This window comes from Tamandua tetradactyla, chromosome 16 (assembly GCF_023851605.1).
Source record: "Tamandua tetradactyla isolate mTamTet1 chromosome 16, mTamTet1.pri, whole genome shotgun sequence".
Taxonomy (NCBI): Eukaryota; Metazoa; Chordata; class Mammalia; order Pilosa; family Myrmecophagidae; genus Tamandua; species Tamandua tetradactyla.
Window position 1 is genome coordinate 61,932,093 of NC_135342.1, and position 18,280 is coordinate 61,950,372.

The window sequence follows — 18,280 nt, forward strand, 5'->3', positions numbered from 1 at the left end:
TTGGAGGACTTACACTTTCTGAATTTAAAGCATGTTTAAAAGGTACAGTGGTCAAATATACATGGTATTAAAACAAGACTTATTATAGACATGTTGACCAATGGAATTGAATTGAGAAATCAGAAATAGACTCTCACATCAGTGGCCAATTGATTTTTTTTTTTCGTATGGGCGCCACTGGGAATTGAACCTGAGTCTCCAGCTTGGCAGACGAGAACTCTGTTACTGAGCCACTGTAGCACTGCCCCCAGTTGACTATTTTTTTTTTTTTGGCTTTAACTTTTTTTTATTGTATAGTATAACATATATAAAAGCAAAAAAATAAAAAAGCAGTAGTTTTCAAAGCACTCTTCAAAAAGTGGTTACAGGACAGATCCCAGAGTATGTCAGGGACTACCATACAATCCTCTCATATTTTTTTTCTTCTAGCTGCTCCAGAATATAGGAGACTAGAAGGTTTAAACATAAATTTCAAAGCAGGGCACCACAGTTAGTTGTAGAACAAATTTCAGACTTTGACATGGGTTAAATTTCACAATTTAAGATTTTTACTTCTAGCTGCTGTAATATGCTGGTGCTAAAAGAGATATCATTGTAATGATTCAGTGTTCATATTCATTTATTAAGTCCTTTCTTCTGTGTATAATTCCACCAGCACCTTTGCTCTTTCCATACCTCTGTTTGGGGTTGTTTAGGCTATGGCAATTCGAATCCCCTTTGCTCCTATCTATTCCCTTACATTGGAGTTCAACCTCATTACCCACCTCTAGCTTCTATGTATCTCTGAGTCCCCTATCTTTTGTGTTATAAGTCTCTAATTATACCTTTATGCTGGTCGTAAAAGTGGAATCATACAGTATTTATACTTTTGTGTCTGGCTAATTTTGCTCAGCATTATGTCCTAAAGGTTCATCCATCTTGTCATGTGCTTCAGGACGTCATTTTGTCTTACTGCTGCATAATATTTCATCGTATGTGTATACCACATTTTGTTGATCCACTCGTCTGTTGATGGGCATTTGGTTTGTTTCCATCTTTTGGCGATTATGAATAATGCTGCTGTGAACATCGGTGTGCAAATGTCTGTGTCATTGCTTTCAGCTCTTCTGAGTATATACCAAGTAGTGCTATTGTTGGGTCATAGGACAACTCAATATTTAGTTTCCTAAGGAACCACCAAACAGTCTTCCATAGTGGCTGCACCATTATATATTCCACCAGCAGTGCATAAGTATCCCAGTTTTTCCACATCCTCTTCAAAATTTATAGTTTCCTGTTTGTTTAATAGCAGCCATTCTTATAGGTGTGAGGTGGTATCTCATTGTAGTCTTGATCTGCATTTCCCTTATAGCCGATGAAAATGAGCATCTTTTAATGTGCTTTTGAGCCTTCTGTATTTGCTCTTCAGAAAAATGCCTATTCATATCTTTAGTCCATTTTGTAATTGGATTGTTTGTCCTTCGTGGATTGGGGGCAGATGTGACCCGGCTACGCAGGTGGGCACTTTCTCACAGCCAGAAAGTGAGGTTTAGGGCTTTTGTGTGAACATGTGTTTCTCTGGGATAGTGTCTCAAAGTACAGTTGCCTCCCTAAATCCAAAGTTAGGTTTATAAGAAACTGCCAAACTTTTATATGCCCACCAGCATTACATGAATTATTCATTTATCTGATATTGGGCAGCACTGCTATGATCATTCTTTTTTATTTTTGTTATTCTGATAGATGTGTAGTGGTTATTTCATTGTGTTTTAGTTTGTGTTTCACCAACTACTGATGTTTGTTGAGCATCTGTATTTGTCCTTTTTGAATTCTGTCTATCCTTTTTGGTCAAATATCTATTCAATTTTTTGCCCTTTTAAAAACTGGCTTCCTTAATTTCTTATTGTTGAGTTTTGAGAGTTCTTTATTTTTTCTGAATGTGAGTCCTTTATTAGATAGATGCTTTGCAAGATTTTCTCCCAGTCTGTGACTTAATTTTAATGAAATTTATCAATTTGTTCTTTTATGAATTGTGGTTTTGCTGTCATAGTTATGAAATCTTTGCCTAACCCAGAGTTCCCCAAAACTATCCTTTTGCCTCTCATTGCCTTTGTACCTTTGTCAAAAGCTGAATGGGCTGCGATGGTGGTTCAGTGGTAGAATACCTGCTTTCCATGCGGGAGACCCAGGTTCAATTCCTGGACCATGCACCTAAAAAAAAAAAAAAAAAAAAATCAGTTGACTATGTATATGTGAGCTTTGTTCCTTTGAGCTGTGTCTGTTCTTTCATTGATACCACACTATCATGATTACTGTGCCTTTATAACTCTTGAAATCACATGGTTTGAACATGTTCTCTGACTTTGTTCTTTCCCCAAATTATTCTGGCTATTCTGTCTGCTTTGCCTTTTCATATGAACTTTTTTTTTGCTTATTTTGTTTTTATTTTCTGTATTTTGGGGCATTGACAGGCTCTGGGAATCAAACCTGGGTCTCCGGCTTGGCAGGCAAGAATTCTGCCACTGAGCCACCATTGCACCGCCTGCAAACAACATGTTTTTCTTTTTTTTAATTTTTGATAAAACCAAACAACATACAAGCATGAATATTCTTAACATATGAATATTCCATACTTGGTGTACAATCAGTGGATCACAATATCATCACATAATTGTATATTGATCATCCATATGAATTTTAGAATCAGCTTGTCAGTTTCTATAAAAAATGCCTATGTGATTTTCATTGAGATTGTTTGGAATCTATAACCAGTTTTGGGACAGCTGCTGTTTTAACGGTTTGGGTCTTCTAGCCTGCAAATGAGGTCAGTTCCTCCAGTTATTTTATTATTTATTATTATTCTCTAATTTCTTTCAGTAATATTTTGTTGTTTCTAGTATACGGATCTTGGAAATTTTTTTGTTTTTTTGTTTTTTGACATGGGCAGGCTCTGGATTTTTTTTTAAATCAGGTTTATCCCTGTTCTGCTTTGCTAGCTGCTGGAATGTGATACACCAGAAACGACAAATTTCCCCCTTTTAAAAGGGGGTTTCTCTCTCAACTGGAAAGGCACATGACGAACATGGTGATGTCTGCTAGCTTTCTCTCCAGGCTTCTTGTTTCATGAAGCTCCCCTGAGGATGTTTTCCTTTATCTCTAAAGGTCTCTGGCTGCATGTGCTCTCTTGGTTCTCATGGCTTTCTAGCTTTTGGTTTTCCTTATTCATCTCTAAAGGTCTCTGACTGCCTGGGCTCTCCTGGTTCTCATGGCTCTCTAGCTTTTTCCAAAATGTCTCCTCTTTTAAAGGATTCCAGTAAACTAATCAAGACCCACCTGGAATGGGTGGAGTCACATCTCCCTCTGATCAGAGTTTAATACCCACAGTTGGTCGCATCACAGCTCCCTGCAGAAAATTCAGTCACACTTCTAACCTGCAGTGCTGAATAGGGATTAAAAAAAATGGTTGCTTCCATAAAATGGATCAGAATTAAAACATGGCTTTTTGGGTGCCCACGGTGACTCAGCAGGCAGGAATGCTTGCCTGCGATGCCAGAGGACCCAGGTTTGATTCCCGGTGCCTGCCCATGTAAAAAACAAAAAAAACAAATGGCTTTTCTAGGGAACATAATCCTTTCAACCAGCACAACCCTTAAGTATTTAATATTTCTTGATGTTATTGTAAGCAATAACATTGCTGTTGTGTTTTTTTTTAACTGGATGGAATTCACATAGTGTAAAATAACCATTTTAAAGTGTACAATTCAGTGGCATTTAGTACATTTTAAATCTTGCACAACAATCACCTTTATCTAGCTATAAAACATTTTTATTACCGCAAAAGAAAACCCCGTGCTGTTTAAGCAGTTGCTGTTCATTCCCCTACCCCCCCTCATTCCCTGGCAACTATTAATCTGCTTTATATCTCTAGATTTATCTGTTCTGGGTACTTCATATGAGCAAGATCAGACAAATGCAACTTTATATGATGTGTGTCTTCTTTCACTTAGCATATAATATTTATGAGTTCCAGCCATGTTCTCACATGTATCAATATTTATTCCTTTTTATGATGGAATAATATTTCATTGTATGTATATTCCACATTTTTTTTCCATCTGTCTGTTGATGGACACATTTTTTTTGTTTCCATATTTTGTCTGTTTTGAATGGTGCTGCTGTGAATATTGGCATAAAAGTAATGTATTTGAGTTCCTGTTTTCAATTCTTTTGGAATATACCTAGGATTAGAATTGCTAGGTCAGTGATAGTTTTAAGTTTTTTTTAACAGTACTTACCCTTGTTTCAGTTGATGAAAGATTAAATAGATTGTCTTTTTATTTATTTATTTTTGTTAGAGAAGTTATAGGCTTACAGAAAAGTCATGCATAAAATATGGAGTTCCCATATACCACCCTATTATTAACACTTGTTTGTTATGTTTGTGTTGTTTGTTACAGTTTGTGAAGGAACATTTTTGTAATTGTACTTTTAATTGTAGTTCATTGTTTACAATAGAGTTCACTGTATTGTACAGACTTACCATATATGCACTCTAAAATTTTCCCTTTTAACTGCATTCACATATATAATTCAGTGCTGTTAATTACCTACACAATGTTGTGTTGAATCTGTAAATTGCTTTGTGTAGAATTGAGATCTTAATGATATTTAGTTTTCAAATTTGGGTGACTTTCATTTCTTACCTAATTGCTCTGGCAAGAACTTTCAATACAATGTTGAGTAACAGTGGTGACAGTGGGCATCCTTGTCTTGTTCCAGATCTTAGAGGGATAGCTTTCAGTGTTTCACCATTGAGTATGACATTAGCAAGTGGGTTTTTCATATTGCACTTCATCATATTGAAGAAGTTTCCTTCTATTTCTAAAATTCCAAGTATTTTTATCAAGAAAGGATTCTGGATTTTGTCAGATACCTTTTGTGGATCAATTAAGATGATCATGTGTTTTTTTCCTTTGTTCTGTTAACGTGGTGTGTATTACATGAATTCATTTTCTTTTGAACCACCCTTGCATACCTAGGATAAATCCCACTTGATCACGGTGTATAATTCTTTCAGTATGCTGTTGGATTTGATTTACTAGTATTTTGTTGAGGTTTTTTATGGCTGTATTTATAAGACAAATTGTTCTGTAATTTTCTTTTCTGGTATCTTTGTCTGGTCATCTTTATCTCTTGATTGGAGATTGTAATCTGTTAACATTCTGTGCTGTTACTGTAAAGGCAGTACTTACTTCCACCATCTTGTATTTTATTTTTTTATATCTTTCATTGTCTCTTTTCCTTTATTTCAGCCTCTTTTTTGTATAGTTGAACTTCCATGATGCATCTGACTGATCCTTTCTGATTTCTGTTTGTATATTTTAAAAAATACTTTCTTTGCGATTATTCTGGGGTTTGTATTAGACATCCTACATCTATAACCTACTAATTTGAAAAGATAGCAACATAACTTCAGTAACGTATACACTCTCTGGTCCCATATTCTTCCATATACCCTTGTTATGTTGTTTTTAATCGCATAATACCTCTTTGTATTTTGTGTGTCCATTATCAAGAAATAGTTTTATTTCTTACTCAATTTTATTCTATCTCTTATATGAATTAAATGTTAGAGTTCTTATATTGAGGATATAGTGCTATTGGGTTTTGCATTTACCCATTTAGTTATTTTTACTGAAGATCTCCACTTATTGACATTTCTCCAAGCCACTCTTTCCTCTCTTTCTCCAAGCCACTCTTTCCTCTCTTTCTCTTTCAACCTGAAGGACTGCCTTTTGGTGACAAACTCAGTTTCCCTTTATCTGTCGAATGTTTTAAACTTTCCTTTATTTTTTTATTTTTAATTTTTTTCTCTTTCTTCTCTCTCTTTTTTTTTTTTTTAACTTTCCCTCATTTTTGAAGGCCAGTTTTTTCCAGATAAAGAACTTTTGTCTGACAGCTTTTCTTTTTCAGTACCTTAAATATGTCGTACCCCACTGCTTTCTTGCCTCCGTGGTTTCTGATGAGAAATTGGCACTTAATCTTATTGAAGATTCCTTGTATGTAACAAATTACCTTGTTTGAGAATTCTCTCTTTATCTTTGGCATTTGATATTCTAATAAGTATGTGTTTCAAAGTAGATCTTGAGGTTTATTTTGTTTAGTGGTACGTTGTACTTGAACATGTATATTTATATCTTTCATTAGAATTGGGAAATTTTTAGCCATTATTTCCTCAAATATTCTTTATTGCCCCTTTTCCCTTCTTTTTTCTTTCTGGGATTCCTATGATGCACATGTTTGTATGCCTCATGCTATCACTCAGATATCTAAGATGTTGCTCAATTTTTTTCTCTTCTGTATCTGTTCTTCTGATTATGATTTTCATTGTCTTGTCTTCTGGTTCACTTATGGTTTCTTCTGCCTGTTGAAATCTGTTGTTTCATGCCTCTAAGGTATTTTTAATCTCCATCATTGGGCCTTTCATTCCCATACTTTCTGTTATGTTTCTTTGTAAATTTTCTAGTTCTTTTTTATGTTCACACATTTTCTTTTTTTATTAATTTAAAAGTTTTTAAAATAGTATAACAACAAACACATTTTTACCATATGATCGTTCCATTCTACATATATAATCAGTAATTCATAATATCATCACATAGTTGTATATTCATCATCATCATGAGCATTTCTTAGAACATTTGCATCAATTCAGAAAAAGAAATAAAAAGAAAACAGAAAAAAATTCATACATACCGTACCCCTTACTCTTCCCTTTCATTGATCACTAGCATTTCAATCTACTAAATTTATGTTAGCATTTGCTCCCCTTATTATTTATTTATTTTATTTTATTTTTCTTTACATGGGCAGGCACCAGTAAACAAACCTGAAACTCTGCCTACTGAGCCACTGTGGCCCACCCTTATTATTTGTTTTTAATCCATATGTTTTACTCGTCTGTCGAAAAGGTAGATAAAAGGAGTATCAGACACAAGGTTTTCACAGTCGCATAGGACATCGTTGTCTTAATATCCTTTAGCTCTGTAGCCACTATTAATTTATTTCCATCCCTATTTTACTTCATTCCCTTGAATCGATTTAGGAGATTGTTCGAACTTCTTTGATTAGTTGTTCCAAAGTCTGTGTCTTTTCTGAAGTTTGAATTTGTTCCCTTGTTTGAGCCATATATTCATATTTCTTAGTAGGGTTTGTAATTTTTTGCTGATTTCTAGGCATCTGATTTTTTTGATAACTCTGAAGGTCAGTTTTTCACTCTTGCCTAGGGCTTTGTTATAGATTGGCTGTGTGTTAAGGCTCTTCTTTGATGCTTGATCCGACTTACACTGGACTTTTTGGGTAGACTGTGTTCACTTGTTCATATTTTCTCAAGTCTTCTGCACCTGTTGTCCTGGATATGTGATACAGCTTTTAAGATTACCCTTTTGTGTGCAGTTGTTTCACCTCCAGGAGAAAGCTACGTTTCTTCTGTTCCTTCTCCAGGAATCCTGATCTGTTATGTTTGTTTTGTGCAGGATTTTCTCTCCATCTCCTGTGATTTATCTTCTCTTCCTTACTCAGTGCCCCCCTCCCTTTTTAAAAATTTTTTTTAATTAATTAAAGAAAAAAAAGAAATTAACACAACATTTAGAAATCATTCCATTCTACATATGCAGTCAGTAATTCTTAACATCATCACAAGTGTCCCCCTTTTGTTACACTTTTCAGTTTTGGGACCCAACCTGCCTTACAGTGGTTCTGTTTCCCCCACCTTTTTTGTTCTCCTGTAAGGTTTTTCTGCTTCCAGTAACTTCCCTGTTAGGATTATCCTATCCGAGGGAGCCAGATTGGTGCAATTTAAAAGGTCTCTTTTTTTTCATGTAGGTCATCCAGCAGACACTGGCCAGAGTATGTGTACCTTTTGCCAACAATTCGGCCGCTATTGAGAAAAGTTCTCTTATATTTCCTGCGGGACTTATAGTGTGTACATGCTAGTCAGCCGCTTGTGTGCCATGCTAGGTCTCTGCATTCTTGGGTCCCTGTACCTGGATATATGTGGTTTCTAACTCCCTGCTGTGAGTGACATTATAGTTTGCATCCATGGCAGGAAGTACACAGGCTGTGCTGCTTATGGAGGATGAGTCAGGGGGTGGGGTCCTGCACTGGAGGGTCTCAGTCATGGATCTCAATTTGATTCCCATTTATCTGTTTTTTCTTTCACTGCTTACAGTTTGGTTGTAAAGACTAAAAAGCTGTTGGCTGTTAATAGATCTTGAAGATATTTCCTTACATTTTTTTCTAGGAGTTTTATGGTACTGGATTTTATATTTAGGTCTTTGATCCATTCTGAGTTATTTTTTGAACAGAATGTAAGATAGCAGCCCTCTTTCATTCCTTCTGTTACGGATATCCAGTTCTCCCAACACCAGTTATTGATGAGACTCTTCTGTCCAAGGTGAGTGGACTTGGGAGCCTTATCAAAAATCAGTTGACCATAGATTTGATGTCAACTTTCTGAGGTCTATTTCTGAGCTCTAAATTTGATTCCATTGATTCCATTTTTGAGTTAAATTTTCTATATTGTAAAACTAGTGTTGTCCAACTTCGTTATTTTGCCAGTTGTCCCAGCATCATTTGCTAATGAAACTGTTCTTTCCCTATTGAATGGTCTTGCCACTCTTGTTAAAAATCAATTGACCGTAGATATCTGGGCTTATTTCTGGACTCTACACTCAATTCCATTGGCCTATAAGTCTGTTCTTATGCCAGTACCACACTGTTCTAATTAGTATAGCTTTAAGTTTTGAAATTTGGAAGTGTGAATGCTCTGACTTTGTTCTTCTTTTTCACAACATATCTTTTCAAGATTGTTGTTAGCATCCCTGGTTCCTACCCAACTCCACAGTTGTCTTCAAGATATTCCTACACGTACCCTAAGGAGGACAATCTCTCCTTGTAGAGAAACCAGTATTTTTTATGAAGCAGGAGAAAGAAAATCTGACAGCTCAGGAAAGCTTTCTTTTTAGGATTGAAAGAAGCAGCCAGTAAGAAGGGAAAGATTGAAGATATGAAAGAATTAGGAGGTAGCATTCAGAGCATAAGTGAAAGATGTAGGTTTGTGTGCAAGACACATTTCTAAGAAATGAAGAAATAAGTAGGATAAGTATGGGTATCCATAGAGATGCATACATATTTTATAGATGCATATATTTTTGAGGGTTAGGTAGGAGGTAGTTGTTGTCTTCTGTCTTTCTGTCAAGTAGGAGTCAAGGTCACTTGCTAAATGGAATGTCACTGTAAAGAGAATGACTAAAGAGGTTTGGATATGGGAAATAGAAAAGAGAGCTGAGTAGGAAAACACAGAAAGATTGCTATGTGGCATTCAGAACTCAAGTCTATATAGTCTGAAAATTTGTATTTTTACTACACTGAATTGGTGTTTATTTTTTTTCCCCACAAGAATATTTGACTACTTATGTGTCATAGTAGAGAAGACAGATGACTCGATTGGTCTGAGATTTGCTGGGTGGTAGGTCAAAGAGGTGATGGAAGTTAACTGTCAGTAGAAGTGCAGTTGAAAGTGATGGAATTTGAGATTTACACTAGATAGAAAAGGAAGTAAAGCCAAGAGATGAAAGATAGATTCAGAGAAAAGGAAATATTTAAGAGACTGTACATCTGTATGAGGTAACATACAGCAGCAATAGTGAAGTGTTGAGTTGTTAGGGGTAGTTAGTGGTCAAGGATAGGGTATTAGTGATTTAAGATTAGAGGGAACAAATGGGCCCTGGCAATGTCAAGGTCCAGGGTGTACACCTGGCAATTGGATGCTGAAGTGAGGTGAGGAAGAAGGAAATGGGTGTTGAAGATGTTTAGAAAAAAAAGTAGACATTGGGGTGGAGATGAAGCCTGTGCCAGATGCCAGTGACCTGGAGGACATTAGATAATGGAGATGAGGGAGGATGGAAGGTGATCTAGCTGGATGGTGTTGGCCTTAAAATGTTCTGAAAGTTGGGGTAGGTGTATAGGAGTAATTGAAAAATGCCAGCTCTGCCTTTTGGCTTTAGAGTGTGTTTTTGAGAAGTGGTGAATGAGCAGCTGTGCACAGTACTACAGTGACTACCAGGAAATTGTTGTCCTGTAGAGGGAACCAGCCTTTAGATTAAATTTTGGTGGGGTGGGGATGTAGGAATTCTCCTGTTAAGAAGTTAAATGCAGATAAAACTAAGAAGTTATACATAGAAGATTTAGGTGGATTTCATCCTCCTTTTTAGTAGTCTGAGGTCCTGAAGAAAAGTACAGCATGTAAGGGTTTAGGAGAAGAAGTTGGGGCCTCAAAGAGAATCCTTGGTTTGGGGAAGGGATGGAGGTATATTATATGATAGGTTCCTTTTCAGAAACCATGGTGCTTGCATATTGGAAGTAGAGGGATTAGTGTCCATCCAGCATGGTAAAGGACTTATTGATGCTGTCTATATTAGAGGACTACTTTTTTTTTTTTAACTTGTTTATTGTGAAATAAAACATACATACAAAAAAAGCAGTAAAGTTTAAAGTACATTTTAATAAGTAGTTATAGATCAAATTTCAAAGTTTGATGTGGGTTATATTTTCAACATTTAGATTTTTCTTTCTAGGTTCTCCTAAACACTGGAGACTAAAAGAAATATTAATATAATGATTCAGCAGTCATACTCCTTTGTTAAATCCTGTCTTCTGTTATAATTTAGAGGGCTACTTTTAAAATTCTTTTATAATGCTATTATTATTTGATAATATGCTTTAGTTTTTTTACATAATGGAGCGCTGTCCTTGAATTAAAGGTGGTAGTCAATAGCAGTGCTCAATAATACCCACATTTGTTTCTGTACTGTTAAATATTATATCTAGTAAATCTAACACTTACTTGGTGTCTGTGTTCCAGATGTGATGCTAGGTATTGGTAAAGATTGTCTGGGATCCTTACACCAACCTTTCAGTATAGATGTCCTTTTTTTTTTACAAATAAGGTCATTGAAGCTCAAACAGGGTAGTTCATTTGCTGAAAGTCAGAGAGCTAGTAAGTAGTATAATTTCACTCCAGGGTTAGTGTTTTCTGTTATATTTTTCCCTTTGAACTTGTGGTATCTCACCCTACCTCCCAGATATGATAGTCCAGTTTTTGTCTAGTAATATGGCATTACTATAGTCTCTGATTGTGTTGGAATCATAATCAAACTGCCTTGTTTTCTTTCTGTGTTTAAGGGCTTTTTCCCCCCAGCTTCTCATGGCCATCTTGAAATTTGTTTTCCATAGTAGTAACTGTTAGGTGTAATTAGGTCATATAGTGCAATTCTTGAATTAAAATATTTAAAATATTTATTTTGTCCATTCATAAATAATTTGATAACAGCAGTTTTGAAATGTTGATCTCTATGGGTTATTGTTTTCAAAACAGTAATTTAGGTACCTAATTGCTACCATGTTTTCCTTCCCTTTTGGTGAGAATCTCACACAGGATGAACTCAAAGGCTTATTACTGTATTCAAGGTGGATTTGATTTTTCCTAATTGCTTTCTCACTAAAGGATGCTATAATAGTTATCTTTGGAGAAAATTAAGTTTTTCTTGCAATTTACAAGATTATACTAGTACATTTTCTGTCTTTTCTTAAATGACTGTAAATTGACCTTATTTTTCTACATGTAGATAGATGTTAAGCTGTGATTGCGGCACTATTTCTATGCTTTTGACTTTGTGTCCTGTATTCAGGCATAATTGTTTGCTGAATTATTTTCCTGACTTTTCTTTTTTCTGTTTTTTGAGAATTCCTTTTATCACCTTTACATTATTATTTCTTTTTTAGCAATGATACAACCTAGGGACAGTAGAATGTTTTTTTTTTTCCTGCTTTGGTGGCATATAGCAGAATTGAGTACCTGTGTAAAATTTCCCATTCATTCTAGTACAGGGCTTCTCAGTATGTTCTTGAATGAAGTGGATTCCTTTCACTTTCCACCCTTCCCCTCCCCTCCCCCTACCCTCAGGAGGAGTGATATTAGTTCACTTTCTTTTCCTTGTTGCATTATATTTTCAGACTTTAGATTCTGACCTAATATCAATTTCAGCATAATTTTCCTTCTTTTCCTCCCTTGTCTTTTTTTGTAATGTTCTCATTTTTCCCTTCCAAGTTTCTGAAGAGTGCTGTGTTTAGCCAGTTGATAGCTTAACTCTCCTCTTTCTTACATAGTACTATTTTCTTAAAATTATTCAAGTATTACAAAAGTTACACATACACTTAGTTTTAAGAATCACTAGGTCAGTAAAGGGCACCTCAGCTGCCCTTTCCCCCTGCCTAGAGGCAGCTGCTTTCAGTTCTTTTGGCATTTACCTTCAGAGCTATGGATAGCATGCTTATACTGCTGTTTCTTGATTTTTTTAGTTTAAGGCATTCTTTATTCACTTTCCTTTATGAAAAATGAGGCTTTAGCACACTTTACCAATCATACACAGGCACATTTATCATTCACTGATATGGTTATATAATTGTTTTATCAATTAGTTGTTTACGTTATTATAATTATACACTGTGCTATTCATAGCTAAGTTATGTGGTGTACTATTATTGTTTTTCCTTCCTTGTACAATTTGTTAAATGTTTGTAGAGTTAATGATTTTTTTTGCCTTTTTACTTCTACTAATTCATTCCTAATTTTTTCTCCAGGTTCCTGAAGCTCATCTCTGTACTTTCAGACATACCAGTTCATCTTTCTATTGAATTTCTTGCAGACTTCTCTCTCAGCCTTCTGACCTGCTCTAATCTGGACTGGTTGTTATTTAGGCTTTTGTACATGTCTCATTTTGAGATCTCTCTTCAGTATCTTGAGGTGTCCCTTTGCCTTTGTTTTATTGGATTACCAGTTTCTTAGATACTTGCTCTCCTGTTGCTTGGTTGCTTTACATTAATTTTGGTGGAGTACTTCCTCCAATAGCTTATTGAGAGTAATGGGAATTCAAATTATGAGATATTACATATTTAAAAATGTTTTTATTCTTCCCCTCACACTTAATAATTATAGTTTAATTGGTTAACTTGACTTGAGATAGATGTCATTTTCATCCATCCACTCCAAGAACCTTCCCCTAGCCCCCAAACAGAAACCCTCTACCCATTATGCATTTACTCCTCATTTTCCCCACTCCCACTCTGTAACCTGCACTTTACTTTCTGACTCTAAGAGTTTGCATATTCTCTGATATTTTCTTTGTGGTTACAGTGGGGCTTAAATTTAACATCCCAAATCTATAATACTTTTATTTGGTTTGATAACAACTTGACTGCAATAGCATATACAAACTATGTTCCTATAACCCTCTGTCCTTTCATCTTTATTTAATTTTTGTCCCAGATTACATGTTTATACATTATAAGACTAAAACCATTGCTATAGCATTATATTTTATGTATTTGCCTTTTAGAACTTGTAGCAGGAGGAAAAAAAAAGGAAACAAAGTGGAGTTATAAACCAAAAATACAATAGTACTGGCATATGTATTTATTTGCCTATGTTGTTGCCTTTACCAGAGTCTTTATTTCTTCATGCAGCTTTGGTCGCTTGTTTAGTATCCTCTCCTTTCAATGTACAAAAGTCCCTGTTTCAGTTTGCTAAAGCTACCAGAAGGCAGTATACCAGATATGGGTTGGCTTTTACAGAGAGAATTTATTAGGTTATAAGTTTTACAGTTCTAAGGCCATAAAAATGTGCAAATGAAGGCACCAAGAGGAAGGTACTTTTTCTTGGGAAAGGCTGCTGGCATCCAGGGTTCTCTGTCACTTGAGAAGGCACCTTGTGACATCTGCTTCTATAAAATGTCCCTAGGTGTTTCTCTCTTAGGTTCTCTCTGCTCTTTATATCTGTCTCTCTGTGTTTTCTGTCTTTATTCTCTTCATAGAAGACTCCAGTACAGAAGAGAATAAAGACACCTTGAATTGGGTGGGCCACATCTCTATGGAAACAACCTAATCAAAAAGGTTCTGGGTGGGCAGTGCTGGCTCAGTGACAGAATTCTCACCTGCTGTTGGAAACCTGGGTTCGATTCCCGGAGCCTGCCCAAGTTAAAAACAAAAAGATTCTACCCACAATAGGTTTGTCCCCACAGGGATGGATTAAAATATAGACTTTTCTGGGGATACATAAGAGATTCAAAACAGCACACTCCCTTTAACATTTCTTTTTATTTTTTTTAATAGTTTATTATTAGTTGTGGTAGATATACATAATATCAAAATCATTTTAACCATTTTAGGAAGACATTTCTTTGACAATTAAGTACATTGACAATATTCTGTAACTTTCACTACTATTTCCAGACTATTTTCATCATATCAAACTAAAACTCATATTCAGTTAGCAGTAACTCCACATTATCCCCTTCCCCTACCTCTGGTAAGTATTGTTCTCTTTTCTGCATCTATAAATTTGCTTAAGTACTTCATAGAAGAGAAATCACACAATATTTGTCCTTTTGTGCCTGGCTTAAATATCACTCAACATGATGTCTTCAAGATTCATCCATGTTGTGGTATGTACCAACACTTCATTTCTTTTTATGGCTAAATATATTCCATTATATGGATATACCCCATTTTGTTTATCCGGTTCATCTGTTGAATGACATTGGGTTGCTTCTACCTTTTGGCTTTTGTGAATAATGCTGCAGTGAACATTGTTGTAAAATATCTAGCTGAAGAGTGATTTGAACAGTGAATAAAAAAGTATTTGCAAAGTCCCCTTGGGGGAATGGTGAGAAAGGGGGAAAATTCAACTTCCCCAAGTGGAGAATTCTTGATATTCTCTGAAGCAGTGGGGGACAACCAAAGCAATAGGTTGAGCCCCCAATTTTGGGATTTGTTCATATGAAACTTAACCCCACAAAGCATAGGTTAAGCCTACAAAATTAGGCTTGAGTCTGCCAAGAGAACCTCTTCTGTTGCTCAGATGTGGCCTGTGTCTCTCAGCCAATAGAACAAGCAAACTCACTGCCCTCCCCTTATCTACGTGGGACATGACTCCCAGGGGTGCAAACCTACCTGGCAACGTGGAACAGAAATCCTAGAATGAGCTGGGACTCAACATCAAGGGATTGAGAAAAATTTTTTGACCAAAAGGGGAGGAGAGAAATGAGACAAAATTAAGTATCAGTGGCTGAAAGAGTCCAAACAGAGTCGAGAGGTTATCTTGGAGGTTATTCTTATGTATTAAATAGATATCACCTCTTTAGTTAAGGTGTAATGGAGAGGCTGGAGGAAAGTGCCTGAACATGTAGAGCTGTGTTCCAATAGCCATGTTTCTTGAAGACGATTGTATAATGATATAGCTTTCTCAGTGTGACTGTGTGATTGTGAAAACCTTGTGTCAGGTGTGGATTCATCCCTGAAAGTCCTCTCCCACATCACCAGGGAGACTTTCACCCCTGGATGTCATGTCTCACGTAGGGGGAAGGGCAGTGATTTCACTTGCAGATTTGGGCTGAGAAACTGAGGCCACATCTGAGCAACAGAGGTCCTTCAGAAGTAATTCTTAGGCATGTCTATATGTAGTCTAAGCTTCTCTGCTACCTACTTAAGCTTCACAAGAGTAAACCTCATGATCGAGGAGATGGCCTGTTGATTTGAGTGTCCCTAAAGTTTGACACAGTATCAAGGAAATCCCTGATGGGAAGATTTAATAGTTCCATAGTCTTTCTTCCTCCTTCAGGGGACTTTGCCAATACTTTTTGATTATCTGTTTAACATACTCTAGGATGTTTCCAGGTATTACAATAATCTATACTGGATTAAAGGACCTCTTCCTTATTCTATGCTTCCTGTGTTTCATTTGTTCAAATGATAGGTTGAATTAGATTATGCACTACAGAAAATTTCAATTCCATATTAAATAAACCTTTCTTACATTGGTCTCAAAGAGTATATGTGATTCTAAAATAGAGACACTGTCTTCCTTACCCCTATGTTCTGAATTACTTTAACCCCAACCTGTTTGGCTTCGCTCTTATCTCTAAATATCAGGTTATATATATAAAACAGCCTATGGCCCAGTTTTTTTTTTTTTTTTTTTTTTTTTTTTCTTGATTCTTTTTTTTTTTTTTATTAATTAAAAAAAGAATTAACAAAACAATTAGAAATCATTCCAATCTACATGTACAATCAGTAATTCTTAATAACATCACATAGTTGCATATTCATCATTTCTTAGTACATTTGCATCGATTTAGAAAAAGAAATAAAAAGACAACAGAATAAGAATTAAAACAATAATAGAAAGAAAAAAAACAAAAAAAACAAAAACAAAAAACCTATACCTCACATGCAGCTTCATTCAGTGTTTTAACATAATTGCATTACAATTGGGTAGTATTGTGCTGTCCATTTCTGAGTTTTTATATCCAGTCCCGTTGTACAGTCCGTATCCCTTCATCTCCAATTATCCCTTCCCTTTTTTTTTTTTTTTTTAATTAACGGAAAAAAAGAAATTAACCCAACATTTAGAGATCATACCATTCTACACATGCAATCATTAATTCTTAACATCATCACACAGATGCATGATCATCATTTCTTAGTACATTTGCATTGGTTTAGAAGAACTAGCAACATAACCGAAAAAGATATAGAATGTTAAATATAGAGAAAAAAATAAAAGTAATAATAGTAAAATCAAAACAAAACAACACAAAACAAAACAAAAACCTATAGCTCAGATGCAGCTTCATTCAGTGTTTTAACATGATTACTTTACAATTAGGTATTATTGTGCTGTCCATTTTTGAGTTTTTGTATCTAGTCCTGTTGCACAGTCTGTATCCCTTCAGCTTCAATTACCCATTGTCTTACCCTGTTTCTAACTCCTGCTGAACTCTGTTACCAATGACATATTTCAAGTTTATTCTCGAATGTCCGTTCACATCAGTGGGACCATACAGTATCTGTCCTTTAGTTTTTGGCTGGATTCACTCAGCATAATATTCTCTAGGTCCATCCATGTTATTACATGGTTCATAAGTTTATCTTGTCTTAAAGCTGCATAATATTCCATCGTATGTATATACCACAGTTTGTTTAGCCACTCTTCTGTTGATGGAGATTTTGGCTGTTTCCATCTCTTTGCAATTGTAAATAATGCTGCTATAAACATTGGTGTGCAAATGTTCGTTTGTGTCTTTGCCCTTAAGTCCTTTGAGTAGATACCTAGCAATGGTATTGCTGGGTCGTATGGCAGTTCTATATTCAGCTTTTTGAGGAACCGCCAAACTGCCTTCCACAGTGGTTGCACCCTTTGACATTCCCACCAACAGTGGATAAGTGTGCCTCTTTCTCCGCATCCTCTCCAGCACTTGTCATTTTCTGTTTTGTTGATAATGGCCATTCTGGTGGGTGTGAGATGATATCTCATTGTGGTTTTGATTTGCATTTCTCTAATGGCCAGGGACATTGAGCATCTCTTCATGTGCCTCTTGGCCATCCGTATTTCCTCTTCTGAGAGGTGTCTGTTCAAGTCTTTTTCCCATTTTGTAATTGGGTTGGCTGTCTTTTTGTTGTTGAGATGAACAATCTCTTTATAAATTCTGGATACTAGACCTTTATCTGATATATCATTTCCAAATATTGTCTCCCATTGTGAAGGCTGTCTTTCTACTTTCTTGATGAAGTTCTTTGATGCACAAAAGTGTTTAATTTTGAGGAGTTCCCATTTATTTATTTCCTTCTTCAGTGCTCTTGCTTTAGGTTTAAGGTCCATAAAACCGCCTCCAGTTGTAAGATCCATAAGATATCTCCCAACATTTTCCTCTAACTGTTTTATGGTCTTAGACCTAATGTTTAGATCTTTGATCCATTTTGAGTTAACTTTTGTATAGGGTGTGAGAGATGGGTCTTCTTTCATTCTTTTGCATATGGATATCCAGTTCTCTAGGCACCATTTATTGAAGAGACTGCTCTGTCCCAGGTGAGTTGGCTTGACTGCCTTATCAAAGATCAAATGTCCATAGATGAGAGGGTCTATATCTGAGCACTCTATTCGATTCCATTGGTCGATATATCTATCTTTATGCCAATACCATGCTGTTTTGACCACTGTGGCTTCATAATATGCCTTAAAGTCAGGCAGCGCGAGACCTCCAGCTTCGTTTTTTTTCCTCAAGATGTTTTTAGCAATTCGGGGCACCCTGCCCTTCCAGATAAATTTGCTTATTGGTTTTTCTATTTCTGAAAAATAAGTTGTTGGGATTTTGATTGGTATTGCATTGAATCTGTAAATCAATTT

At 35.8% G+C, this 18,280-nt stretch overlaps 1 protein-coding gene across 5 annotated transcripts in view; it reads left to right on the forward strand.

The window, feature by feature from the left end:
* The window catches only part of NFATC3 (nuclear factor of activated T cells 3), a 203,977-nt gene that overhangs the window by 27,638 nt on the left and 158,059 nt on the right, over positions 1–18,280 (forward strand). The window lies entirely within an intron of this gene.